The sequence below is a fragment of the Myotis myotis genome, unplaced genomic scaffold (genome assembly GCF_014108235.1).
Source record: "Myotis myotis isolate mMyoMyo1 unplaced genomic scaffold, mMyoMyo1.p scaffold_m19_p_10, whole genome shotgun sequence".
Lineage (NCBI taxonomy): Eukaryota > Metazoa > Chordata > Mammalia > Chiroptera > Vespertilionidae > Myotis > Myotis myotis.
Window position 1 is genome coordinate 5,565,251 of NW_023416314.1, and position 13,778 is coordinate 5,579,028.

At 40.2% G+C, this 13,778-nt stretch overlaps 1 protein-coding gene across 5 annotated transcripts in view; it reads left to right on the forward strand.

Annotated features, from left to right (window-relative positions):
* The window catches only part of SIK2 (salt inducible kinase 2), a 137,920-nt gene that overhangs the window by 36,528 nt on the left and 87,614 nt on the right, over positions 1–13,778 (forward strand). The gene's annotated exons all lie outside the window — the stretch shown is intronic.

Sequence of the window (13,778 nt, forward strand, 5' to 3'; positions counted from 1 at the left end):
TTTTTTTAATGAGATGGCATTTGAGTTGGAACTTGCAGAACCTATTGAAAGGATCTGGTCTCTGACTGATACCTTTGTATAGTACTAGGATTGCTGCTGATTTTGCTGATAAATTCCCATTTTGGCTGCATTCTATCTTCCTGTTTTGGTAAAGTATAACCGACAGCAGTCTTTCAGCTACAAGTACTAAAATCCTGACTCAAATTGGCTGAAAAAGGAGGAAATGTAGTGTCTCCTGTAACAGGAAGTCAGAAGGGCAGCCTTTAGAGTTGGTTGGTTGGTTGGTTGGTTGGTTGGTTGGTTGGTTGGAGGCTCAACAGTGTCATCAGAAAGCCGGGGTTCTTTGTATTCCTTCATTCTACTGTACCTGGGACTGGCTTTATCCTTAGTAAAATGGCTACAGCCATTTCTTCCTTCTGTGGCTTTTTCTTAGGAGTGAGAAAACTTTTTCTAAAAATCTTTCTGGAAATGACTAGATTCCCCCATCATGTTTTATTGGTCAGATTTGCAGTTAGAGATTTTTGGGTGGTTAATAAACTCTCTTGGTAAGGAGGAGAAGCCACCAGAATATACCATTCCTAAATACTTCCCTGGCAGGGGGCATGGGATTACACAGAGACTAAATCAAGCTTGTCTCTGAGGTTGGGATGGAGGGCATTTTCCTCTGTGGTCAGTGAAGCCTTAGCTGGAGGGTGGAAAGGAATGGATTATTGATGAGACCCAGAATTATTGATGGAGACCCAGAAAAGTCCTTCTGCTCAAAGATACATGTCCATCTATATTGGTGTATAAGCTCTTCCTTTAAAATGATAATTACTGTGAGAATTTCTTGTGAGGAAATTTGAAGTTCTATCAGGATGAAAGACAGTTTACTACAGTTATCTTTGGGTGAGATATGTGCCCCTTTTCCCAGTTAGCTATGGCCTGGAAAGGGAGTATAGCATATAGTCTGTATATAGTATAAAACAAAGCTGTTTTCTAGTAAAAGTGAGGACTCTCCCAAAAGGGCATGGCAGACAGGTACTCTGGAATATGACTGGTGTGTACCTCTTGGATTATTTTCTGAATTCTTACAGACACAGTCCTTCCTCAGAGATTTTCAGTAATGAATACATTGATTTCAGTGAAATAGTGCTTCTTGTTGTCATTAAAAACATTGAGTATCCAGTCTCATAACATTTTTGCAATATATGGAATATAATTTAGAGAAAGTCCCTTGTTCACAGTGAGCATACCATATAAGATTATAGTATCAGTAAAGACATTCTTTCGAACACCTGAACCTAATAGATTTAATATCCAAGCTGCATTATCTAATATGATTTTTAGGATTAATTTATAGTAAGGAGTGTTCACTTTGCATGGCCTGAATCTTGCTGAATTTGTACCTACTAATTATTAAGATGAATCTAAAAATACTGAGTGTCTACTATGATACTCTCTCTTTGCTTGATACAGTATGCAGGTAAAAGATTCAAAATGTAGCTTGTGTTTGTGAAAAACAAGACTATGATCAAAAGGAAAACTAAAGTAGGTTAGAAGCCCAGAAAGGCTTATCTTTTCAAAGGCTACCTAGAAAGTGCATATACCAATGGGGTATTGTTTGTTTTTGCTTAATAAGCTCTGTTGGTAAGAAAGAGAACCCACAGAATGTAGAAGAGAGATGGGGAAAGGAAGCAGGAAGGGTACCAGAGACAACTGTATTCTTTCAATTTTACCTGGAGCCCTGGTGGCCACTTTTGTAAATGGTTTTCAATACTTCTGTTGCCTACAGCATATTTCACAAAAACTGAGTCCTTGACCTGCTCCTTGAAAAAGGACTCATTCCGTAGTCACAGACAATGGGAAATATGAAATTCTTCTCCCAGAGACTTACACTGCATACTCATAAAGACTGAGAAGTTCTGTGGTAAAATCACACAAACTTATCGAATCCTATAGTTTCCAAACTTAATCATCAAGTCTCTCTTCTCATATAATGTATTAAATCTGACTCAGCACACTGCAGAACTGCTGGGCTCAAAGAGGAGTATTCTTGAGTAGAGGAATAAGCAGCATTTTAGTAGAATAATCTTGTGGTATGTAGATGAATTGGGGACAGAGAGATTGGAAGCATGTGATCCTGTTTGGAAGCTGTTGGAATAATTTGGAATAAAGAAAATGTTACAGATCGGAAAATAGTAAATATTTATTCATTAATTCAACAAATATATATTGAGCCACTATATGCTAAGCATTGTTCTAGATCCAGATTATACAAAAAAACCCATTAAAATCTTTGTTTGCATAGAGTTTAATTACATCCTAAGAGAAGAAGAAATAGTACAGTAAATAAACAAATATACATAATGACAAGTGGCAAAGATTGCTAAAAAGAAAAATAAAGCAGAGAAGAGGCAAGGTAGAGTCTCTGGGCAGTAGTTAGAGAGAGGCCTTTCTGGGGAGGGGGTATGTAAGAGAGACCTGAATTAGATTAGAAAGCAATGTGAATACCTAGACAGAGGGAAGAGCAATGCAAAGTCTTAGAGAACCAGTGTGGCAAGAGCAGAGTAAGGTAGACGATGGTAGGAGATAGGGAAGGGGAGATATGGGAGGGGCCAGGAATGGGTAAGATCAAGTAAGGCCGAATCAACCACGGTAAGGACTTTGGATTTTATCCTGATTAAAACTGGAAGCCATTGGAGATTTTTGAGCAGAGGAGTGGCATAGTTTTTAAGTTATCACTCTAACTTCTGTCTGAAGAATAGACTAGACTAGAATTGGAGTGGAAACAAGGAGAGTAGTTAAGACCATTGCCAAGTTCCAGACAAGAACTGATGGTGGCTTGGGCTTGGAAGGTAGTGGTGTAGGTGGTAGGTAGCCAGATAAATTTTGGAGTTAAAAATTGACAAGAATTTCTGTTGATGATACCATGTGCCAGGTTTTATTTTAAGTGTGTAACCCTAATTATTTCACCTTCATAGAAAACAGCTTTAACCCCCTGTCAAAGGGCAAGGAGACACCTGATTGGTGGTGTTGCTCTTATATGAATTAGGAGCAGAGCAGATGTACAGTCCTTAGTTCATTCTAGTTTGATGTCTGTGTCGGTGGCTAGAGCTCTTTCATGCCTGAGGCACATATAAAAAAAAAGAAGAAAAAGAAAACAGCTTTCATTGTTTTACAGCTGAGAAGATTAAAGCACAGAAAAGTAGCTTGCCCAAGTTCATATAGTTAATAAGTGGTGGTACTGGATTTGGAACCTGGACATTGTAACTCCAGAACCTGTGATGTATCCATTATGCAATCCACCCCTACCCTCCCTAAGGAGGAATCAGAGAAAAACCCTGGGCCAGTACCAGGCAACACCACATTAATGTCTTCTGCCTTCCACCTTCTGTAATGCTAACTTCATAAGAAATAAAATCAAAGTTTTTCTTCTTTAACCTGCTTTTAAAGTGTTTGAGCTAGTTCTGCATAACCTTGTCCTTTTTTGTTTTTCTGTGAAACTGTTTTTGAAAGACTTGGAAATCATGTTTTCTGACTATTTTTCACCACAGTAAAAGGTTGAGGCAGCATAAACTGGTGCTGGGTAGACGGGAGTGTGGGAGAAAGTGAGATAAGATTCCATGTATTTTTTTGCAGTTACTTCTGACAGTTCTTTTTTTTTTTTTTTTTTTTTTAAATTAAATCTTTATTGTTCAGATTATTACATTTGTTTCTTTTTTTTTCCCCCCCATAACTCCCCTCCTCCCAGTTCCTGCCCCACCCTCCGCCCTCACTCCCCACCCACTGTCCTCATCCATAGGTGCACGATTTTTGTCCAGTCTCTTCCCGAATCTCCCACACCCCTTTCCCCCCCAGGAATAGTCAGTCCATTCCCTTTCTATGTCCCTGATTCTATTATAATCAACAGTTCATTCTGTTCATCAGATTATTTATTCACTTGATTCTTAGATTCACTTGTTGATAGATGCATATTTGTTGTTCATAATTTGTATCTTTACCTTTTTCTTCCTCTTCCTCTTCTTAAAGGATACCTTTCAGCATTTCATATAATCCTGGTTTGGTGGTGATGAACTCCTTTAGCTTTTTCTTATCTGTGAAGCTCTTTATCTGACCTTCAATTCTGAATGATAGCTTTGCTGGATAAAGTAATCTTGGTTGTAGGTTCTTGGTATTCATCACTTTGAATATTTCTTGCCACTCCCTTCTGGCCTGCAAAGTTTCTGTTGAGAAATCAGCTGACAGTCGTATGGGTATTCCCTTGTAGGTAACTGAGTTTCTTTCTCTTGCTGTTTTTAAGATTCTCTCTTTATCTTTTGCTCTTGGCATTTTAATGATGATGTGTCTTGGTGTGGTCCTCTTTGGATTCCTTTTGTTTGGGGTTCTCCGAGCTTCTTGGACCTGTAAGTCCATTTCTTTCACCAGGTGGGGGAAGTTTTCTGTCATTATTTCTTCAAATAGGTTTTCAATATCTTGCTCTCTCTCATCTTCTGGCACCCCTATAATTCTGATGTTGGTACGCTTGAAGCTGTCCCAGAGGCTCCTTACACTATCCTCGCATTTTTGGATTCTTTTTTCATTTTGCTTTTCCGGTTGGGTGTTTTTTGCTTCCTCGCATTTCAAATCATTGACTTGATTCTTGCGCTCCTCTGGTCTGGTGTCGGAAGTCTGTATAGTATTCGTTATTTCAGTCCGTGTATGCTTAATTTCTAGTTGGTTCCCCAATATAAGATCGAGGGTCTTATTAGTTTTCTTGTAGATCTCATTAAGTTTATCGGCGGCTTCTAAACAGTTCTTGAGAGACCTTAAAAGTGTGGTTCTGAACTCTATATCTTCCATTGACAATTTTGTCCTGTTTGTCTCCGCATTTTGTTATGCTTCCTTGGTGCACCCCCTAGTGGTCTTTGTTCGCAGTCTTATAGTTAAATCTCAATTGTTGTAGCTAATTCCAGGGAGGGTTTGACCTCCAGGCCAAGTGGCTATGAGAGTCAGCTGTGTCAGCAGTGAGAGAACTTCTGTCCTCTAGGGAGGTGCTAATCTAGCCTTTGCCTGAGGCTATCGGGCAAATGCCTGTGTGCAGGGCTTGGGCGGGGCGGGTCGCACAGGATCAACAGGGTGGGCCGGAGAGAGCAGTTATGGCGGCTCTCAGTCCTGTCCCCAGGGGCTCTGCCTCTCTGAGTCCCAGCACCCGCTGCAAAGCTCAGAGAGAAAGCTGCACTCGCTCTGACCGAAGCCAGACAGTCCCGCTTCTCCCGTTTGAGTCTGGGTCGCTAGAGACTCGCCCGGACCTGGAGCTCAGATTCTGCGACTCCCTCCCGATTGAAAACGCCAACCGTGCCCTCCGCCGCCAACCCGCTCCTCGCACTCCGCACCTCAGAATTTGCCTTCAGCACTGCGCCTCCTCTGAGTGTCCGTATGCGTTTCTCTTTCCTCCTAGTTGTAGGACTTCCACTCAGCCAGCGTTCCTGTGGTTCTGGGTGATGTCCCTTCCGTTTTTTGGTTTCACTTTTGAAGTAGTTGTTCAAAGCAGCAAACTCCGGCGTTAACCTATGCCGCCATCTTGGTTCTCCCCCTGACAGTTCTTTGAAACATTCCCTACACACATTCATTCTCTCTCTCTCTCTCTCTCTCTCTCTCTCTCTCTCTCTCTCTCTCTTTCTCTCTCTCTCTCTCGTTAGAGAAATGTGATCGCAGTCAGGATGCTGTGAGCTGCCTTTCGTTTCCCTGCTCACAATGGCCTAACTATTGTGAGTGATTCTGATAGGTATGATTGGAACAGGCGGACTCAGGCTGCTCATCACCTTACTTTATCTTTTCCTTTTACCTCGTTGGCTCAGGGCTTCAGAATACTTTCTGGGAGAGAGGAAACAGTCTTGGAATTTGCACATTTGCAATATTTTTTCTGGTTTCTGGTCTGGCACATAAAAAGCTTGGAAGTCATCACCTCATCCTAACAACAAATAAAAACCTGAACAAACTAAAGCATCAGCAGTCACGGGGCAAACTGCTGCCCCTAAATTGGAAAGATGGACAGGCAAATGCAGAGAATCACATCTTACCAGAGCAGGAGCCACAGCAGGAACCAGTCCTGGGATGGGGAAACCTGAATGAAGAGTTGTGGGAAGCTCAGTGTAGACGGGTCTGAGAGTTAAAAACTGCAGAGGGATATGGCTGCATACTTTGTGAGTTTTAGAGCTAAAGAATGCTTTCCTTTCTCCCACATCTCCTCACATACCACTAAAGGTGATTTACCAGAGTTCCTTTACCCAGTACATCATGACCAGCTTTCAACAAAAAATTACAAGGCATATTAAAAGGCACAAAACACAGTTTGAAGAAACAGATCAAGCATCAGAACCAGACTCAAATAAGACAGGGATAATAGGATTATCAAAGTGGAAGCCTAAAACAACTATGTGCTAAGGACTTTAATGGAAAAAGTAGACAACATGTAAGAACAGATGAGTAATATAAGCAGAGCTGGAAATTCTAAGAAGGAGTCTAAGATAGAGATCAAAAACACTAACAAAAATGAAGAATGCCTTTGGTGTACTTACTAGTATACTGGACATGGCTAAGGAAAGAATCTCTGAGGATATGTTGATAGAAACTTCCCAAACTGAAAAGCAAAGGGAAAAAAACGTGGAAATAATGGAACAGAATGTCCAAAAACTGGAACAACAGAAGGTATAATATGTGTGATGAGGAAGGAGGAGAAGAAAGAAAGGAATGGAAGCAATATTTGAAGTAATAATAACTGAAAATTTCCCCCAAATTAATGTCAAGCCCAAACCACAGACAGATCCAGGAAACTTAAGGAACACCAAGCAAGATAAATGGTCCCTAAAAACTGTACTGAGGCAGAGTGTATTCAAATGGCAGGAAATCAAAGATAATGAAAAATCTTGAAAGAAGCCAGAGGAAAAACACCTTATCTGTAGGGGAGCGAAGAATAACATCTAGCTTCTCAGAAACCAAGCAAGCAAGAAGTTAGTGGAATAAAATATATAAAGTGTTGAGAGAAATATTTTTCTCCAGTTGCATTGGCTCTGATCTAACCACCCAGTCAATGTTAAATTAAATCTGATCCTTCTCCCACAATTCATTGAAGCTCTTTTCTAAAAATAACAACAACAACAATAATAATAATAATGGTTAAACACTCAAAATAAAACCTGGAATAGATCCAGATACTGTAGGAATTTCGATTTAGAGATGCACCAGGAATGCAGTGAGGCAGGTGTAGACCAGGGATAGGATGAAATGATCAGAGTAAGGTCAAGGTGGGTGTGAGACATTAGAATCAAAATTTAGAAATGGCAGAGAACCACTGAGCCTCCCTTGTTTTGCATGAACTTTGGTTTTCCAAGTGCTGCTCTCTGGGTCACTAGACCACCAGTAAGGGTCAGAACCTTGGAGAGTTCCAGAAAGACCAGGGCCAGAGAAACGTGATTGTAGCTGTTACACTGGCATGAAGTAAAGAAGATAAAAGGCTCTTAAAATTGATGCTAAAGCAACCCTCTTGTTTCTTCCTATTAGGATCTCCAAAATTTAAAATTCTGGCACCTCTGCCTCCCCACAACCTTATGGAGATCTTAGTGAGGCTAGAGGTTTTGGTTTGTCTTGTGGAACAAGCACAAAGACATAGTGGCAATGGAGCCTTTGTTAAATTCTTGTGATACAGAGGGACACAATTTCAGATACTGGGCTTTCTCCTAAGGACACTCCTAAGGAATGAATGGTATTGCTTCCCTGTGTTATTTCCTGAGCTATTATAAAACTAATTAAAATCCTTGGTGAGGTTGGGAGGATGGATTGCCTAAAAGTTGTTTTCTGATAGGCACTTATGTTTGTAACTGAAAGATAAAAAAAGATACTCTGTGTATTAAAGGTGGTTTATAAAAGCTGAAGTAAATTCAGCAACAACAGACTTTTGCAAACATAATTGCAGGCTGATTAGCCTCCTAAACTCAATAATCTGGTTTGTTTTGCTGTTTGTTTGTGTGTTTTTTAGGGCATTAAAAAATCCAAACACTTATATTGTACTAAAGACCCAGTGCACGAAATTCGTGCACTCGAGGGAGTCCCTCAGCCCAGCCTGCGCCCTCTCGCAGTCTGGGAAGCCTTGGGGGATGTCCGTCATTCGGACTTCCTTAGCACTGCCATGGAGGCGGGAGAGGCTCACCACCGCAGCGCTCGCCAGCCATGAGCCCAGCTTCTGGCTGAGCGGTGCTCCCCTTGTGGGAATGCACTGACCACTAGGGGGCAGCTCCTGCACTGAGCGTCTACCCCCAGGTCGTCAGTGTGCATCATAGTCACTGGTTGTTCTACCATTGGGCCGAAACCAGCTCTCTGACATCCCCCAAGGGGTCCCAGATTGCAAGAGGGAGCAGGCCAGGCTGAGGGAGCCCCCTGGTGCACGATCAGGGCCGGGGAGGGATGCAGGAGGTTGGCCAGCCAGAGAGGGACATGCTCCAGGGCATGTCCAGCCCGTCTTGCTCAGTCCCAATTGGCTGGATCCCAGCAAGCTAACCTATCAGTCAGAACGTCTACCCCCTGGTGGTCAGTGCACGTCATAGCGACTGGTTAGCCAGTCGACTATCTGCCCACTGGTGGTCAGTGCACGTCATAGCAAGCGGTTGAGTGGCCTTAGCATATCATTAGCATATTACACTTTGATTGGTTGAACGGCTGGCTGGACGACCGGACACTTAGCATATTAGGCTTTCATTATATAGGATTGTTCTCTTTCTCCTCAGTTTTAGGGCACATTCATGGTTTTCACATAAGATTAATAAATTTCTAATGCTTCAAAGCTTTGCCTAACTTTTTAATCAATCTACATTTATAATGTCAAATCAGGCTAAAAATAGGAAATTGAATGTAAATTTCAGGAAACACCTAACTAGTAAATCCTGGGGGTAACAACACAAAGAGCAGAAAAATCTTAGGAAAACAGAACTTATTACAGAGAATAATCATGGCATATTTACACTCTGTTAAGTTCTAAGCTATAGACCCTTTTTTTATATACTACTTGAGAGAACAAGAGAGTTAGAGCAAATTCCTGAATGGCTAACCGATTTGCAGTGCCAAAAATAAGTAGTCTCAAAAAGGTGTGTGATGAAAAGGGAGTCTCCAGAATTTCATTAGCATTCTAATCAGATTTTGGAGATAAGGAAAGTTAGATTTAGTTATAGATAATAATATTAGTAAGAAAGATACAAGACTGTACCAGATGTTTGTGTCTCCTTCAAGAGGCATCTTTTAAAATATTTATTAAAGCCTATTGTTGGTTATCATAATGAGTATTACTTTTTTATATGATGAGGCAGACCCAGTTTGTGGTTGAAAACTGAGTTTGGGTTGAGACTTAGATTTTTAGTGTCTCCACATGCATCAAAACACCGAGAGGCTACCATCAGGAACGTTTCAGGTGGGCCAAGTAAGAGGAGGGGATTGTGTCCTGAGTGTGATTTTCAGCTGTGAAATTGTAAGTCAACACTAGAAAATATAATGGAATGAAGGAGAGGCAGATGTCAAAAGTGACTATGAAGGAAATACTGGTAATAGGAATTGACGAAGTTACAAAGGAAACCAGTAAATAATTAGTTACATTTGGAATGTGTTGAATATGAAGAATTGAATAATATCCAGTTGGAAAGATTTACTAGATAGTTGGAAATTTTATTCATTCAACAAATATTTTTAAGCCCTAGACATGCCTTTCTTAACATTTGAGGAGATTGAGAATGGTACACGTTTCTTTCCTCCTCCTAAATGCCCAGGAATGTGGTCCCCAGATGGGTTTTCTTAAGGAAATATTTTAAGCCAATTATATAAAATGTAACATTTGCTTTTTTAAAACCACCTCTTTGTTACATCTCATAGTAATCACAAATTGATCTTTTCCAAACTCAGAGACTGTTTTTAGTGTTGTTTATAAAAATAAGTCTCCCTATGAATGTACTAGAACACATTGAATTGTGTCATTTGAATGGGTGAATTGTATGTGGTGCTAATTACTCTCAAAAAAGCTGTTTAGAAAGTTATTCTTCATCCACACATTTCCAAGTCGATGTCTTAAGACCTCTAGGGAAGGACCATAGTTCCATATCAGTGGTTGAACTTGTTACATACAAATTACACTGGATGTGAGGACTAGAGAGAGTAGATAACACTTAATTTTTAGAATAAAGTTTCAGGCTAGGTTTTAGAATATAGAAAATGTAGATATTTTCCCTATAATCTACTCAACAAACATTGAGCACCTGTCCTACCCAGCCAGAGAAGTCAGGAAATACTTCCTTAAGGAGATGATACTCTGAGATGAGTCTTGAAGATGTGTAGAAATCAGTAGAGTAAGGAGGGTGGAGATGTTAAGAGGGAACAGTTGTGCAAGGGCAAGTATATGTGAAAAACTGCATTTAGTTTGGAATTACTAAAGTGAGGTGTGTGTGTGTGTGTGTGTGAGAGAGAGAGAGAGAGAGAGAGAGAGAGAGAGAGAGAGAGAGAGAGAATATGAATATATGAATACTGGATACTTCCATGTAAATACGTAAAGATTCATAACACTTTTAACAGCTTCGTAGTGTTCCATAGTATGCTTATATGCCATAAATTATTTAGCCATCCCTCTATTGATGGACATGTAGATTGTTGCTTGGTGTGGGCACTGAATTTATTTCTACACGTGTCCTTGAAAACTTTAGATGTAATTCTGTGTCAAAGGTTAGGCCTGTTTTTGATAGCCAGCATTGACAATTTTGACTACATACCTTAGGTTTGGGTTATGGCCAGTCACACTTCACTATATTATTTATGTAGTTGTTGAGTCAAGTGTGTTGTTTTTTTTATTAAATCAGAGATGTTTTCAGTTTGAGATAATTTATGACTGTATTTGGCCATAGTAAGGACGTGGTTTTTACTCTGAGTGACATGGGAAGCCATTGGTGGTTTTGCACAGGGGACGGGCATAACATAAAGATGTTTCTAAAGATCCTCTGGCTGCTGTGTCAAGGATAGAAGTGGGAAAACCAGTTAAGAAGCTATTATAATAGTTCAGACAGGGGATCATGGTGGCTTAGACGAGAGGAGGAATGATGAAGGAAAATGGGATTCTAGACAGATGCTGAAGCTGGAGTTTGCAGGATTTGCTGATGGATTGGTTGTGGATGTGGATGTGGAGAGAGAAAAGGGTCTCAAGATTAACTCTAAGATTAGAGTGGCCTTTTCCTGAGTTGGGAAGTTTAGGAAAGATGTATCGTTGATAGGTAAATTAGGAAGGAAATGTAGAAAACAAAAGTTTGAAAGAGAGCAAGAATTACAGTTAACTCCTTTAGTATGACTCACATGCATGGTCCTTTTCTGTCCGCTTCCAGGTAAGTCTCATTCCGACTGGAATAGAGCTAAGCTGGTGAGAGTTTGGAGAGGTTGGGGGGTGGGAGGAGGGTGGAAATACACTTGTATATGTGTATTTATTTCTCTCAGAACCTACCTGTATCTAAAACATGACAGTCCTAAGAAATATAGTTGCTTTAAAATCTATATACAAATATTCTGGCTTTATGGAATTGCTATGTTTCAGCAAAATGATTATTAAGCACTGGCCAGTGTGACTCAGTTGGTTAGGCGTCATCCTGGGAACGAAGGTTGATGATTCAATTCCTAGTCAGGGCACAAGCCTGGGTTTCACACCTGATCCCCAGTTGGGGGCATGCAGGAGGCAGCCCATTGATGTTAAATTCTCACATCAATGTTTCTCTCCCCCCCCCCCTCTCTAAAAATCAGTAAATTACATCTGTAATACTCTCAACAATAAAGATTTTAAAAATAAAGTAACTATGTACTAAGGTAAAAAAAATCAATAATCATCAACAAATCAACAAACGACAAGTGCTAGAGAGGATGTGGAGAAAAAGGAACACTCGTGCACTGCTGGTGGGAATGCAGACTGGTGCAGCCACTATGGAAGACAGTATGGAATTTCCTCAAAAAACTAAAAATGGAACTCCCATTAGACCCTGTGATCCCACTTCTAGGAATATATCCCAAAAAACCAGAAACACCAATCAGAATGGATATATGCATCCATATGTTCATAGCAGCACAATTCACCATAGCTAAGATCTGGAAACAGCCTAAGTGCCCATCAGTAGATGAATGGATTAGAAAACTGTGGTACATCTACACGATGGAATACTATGCTGCTGTAAAAAGGAAGGAACTCTTACCATTTGCAACAGCATGGATGGAACTGGAGAGCATTATGCTAAGTGAAATAAGCCAGTCAATGAAGGAAAAACACCACATGATCTCACTCATTCATGGATAATAGAGACCATTAAAACTTTTGAACAATAATAGATACAGAGGCAGAGCTGCCTCAAACAGATTGTCAAACTGCAGCGGGAAGGCCAGGGAGGGTTGGGGGGCAGGAAGGAGCGGGGTAAGAGATCAACCGAAGGACTTGTATGCATGCATATAAGCATAACCAATGGACATAAGACACTGGGGGTTAGGGGAGGCCAGGGGATTGTCAAGGGCGGGGGGAAAAAAAAGGACATATATGTAATACCCTTTGTAATACTTTTAACAATAAAAATAAATAAATAAATAAACAAACAACAAAAAAAAGAAAAAATCAATAAACTAGTCTGTTTCAAAAAAAAAAAAGAAGATGGTTAAGGAAACCACTTTTCATTTGAACTTCCATCTAAAATTAGAAATGTGTGCTCACAAAAAAATTCCAATAAACTTAATTGGAAACGTCTTGATAAGTTAGCAGTAAAATGTGAATCACTTTGGAGCATTTTGGCTACGGTAATTTAACCAGCCCAAATGACATTATGGTTACTTAGATCAGCGGTCAACTGATGGTCCACGGACCACTGGTGGTCCATGAGTTCCGAAAGGTTGGTGACCACTGACTTAGATCATTTCCTTAATCCCTTACCGGCATCTCTGAACTTGACTATCCCTTTCTCAGTGATCATAGACTACACTTCCAAACCCTGCTGCACATTCTCAGTTCCCAAAGTATCTTTTCTGCCTTTTATTTGTGTGTTATGGGGCTCCCTGTATTTAAGAAACTTCATTCCATTCATAGCACAAACGGTAGCCTAATTATAGTAGTTTACAATGCTGTGCATTAAATCTTTATCATTTATCTGCATGAATGATTAATCCATGTTCGCACTGATTGCTTAATTCTGTAGATTTCAAAGGATCAAATCCAAAGGCATTGACAGGTCTCACTCACTTTTTCCAGTTTGTTTGGTTAATAGACATCCTTATTTATAGAAAAGCTTAAGGGTCCACAAATATTTGAATAGCACATAAGGTATTCTACTTGAACTGTTGGTAATACTAGAACTTGATGGGCTTTAAATTTAAAATATGGCAAGCTCAGAATTTCCCCAAGGCTCTAGCTTTAGCTCCTCAGAGTTACATGGCTCTACAGTGCCTATGATGTTTAGTAAACCTTATAGTGGAAAATTTTTATATGCTTTTATTAAATTTGAGAGAGAGAGGAAGGGAAAGGGGGAGAGAGAGAAGTATCAATATGAGAGAGAAGCATCGATCAGTTCCCTCCAGTACACACTCCGACTGAGATCGAACCTGCAACCTGGGTATGTGCCCTCACCGAGTATTGAACTGGCGACCTTTTAGTGCATAGGACGATGCTCAACCAACTGAGCCACACCAGATAGGGCATAAAGTGGAAATGTTTAAATAAAAATTGTAAAGGAATCAATTTATTCTTTATTACTAACATTCTTGTAATAATTGGCTAA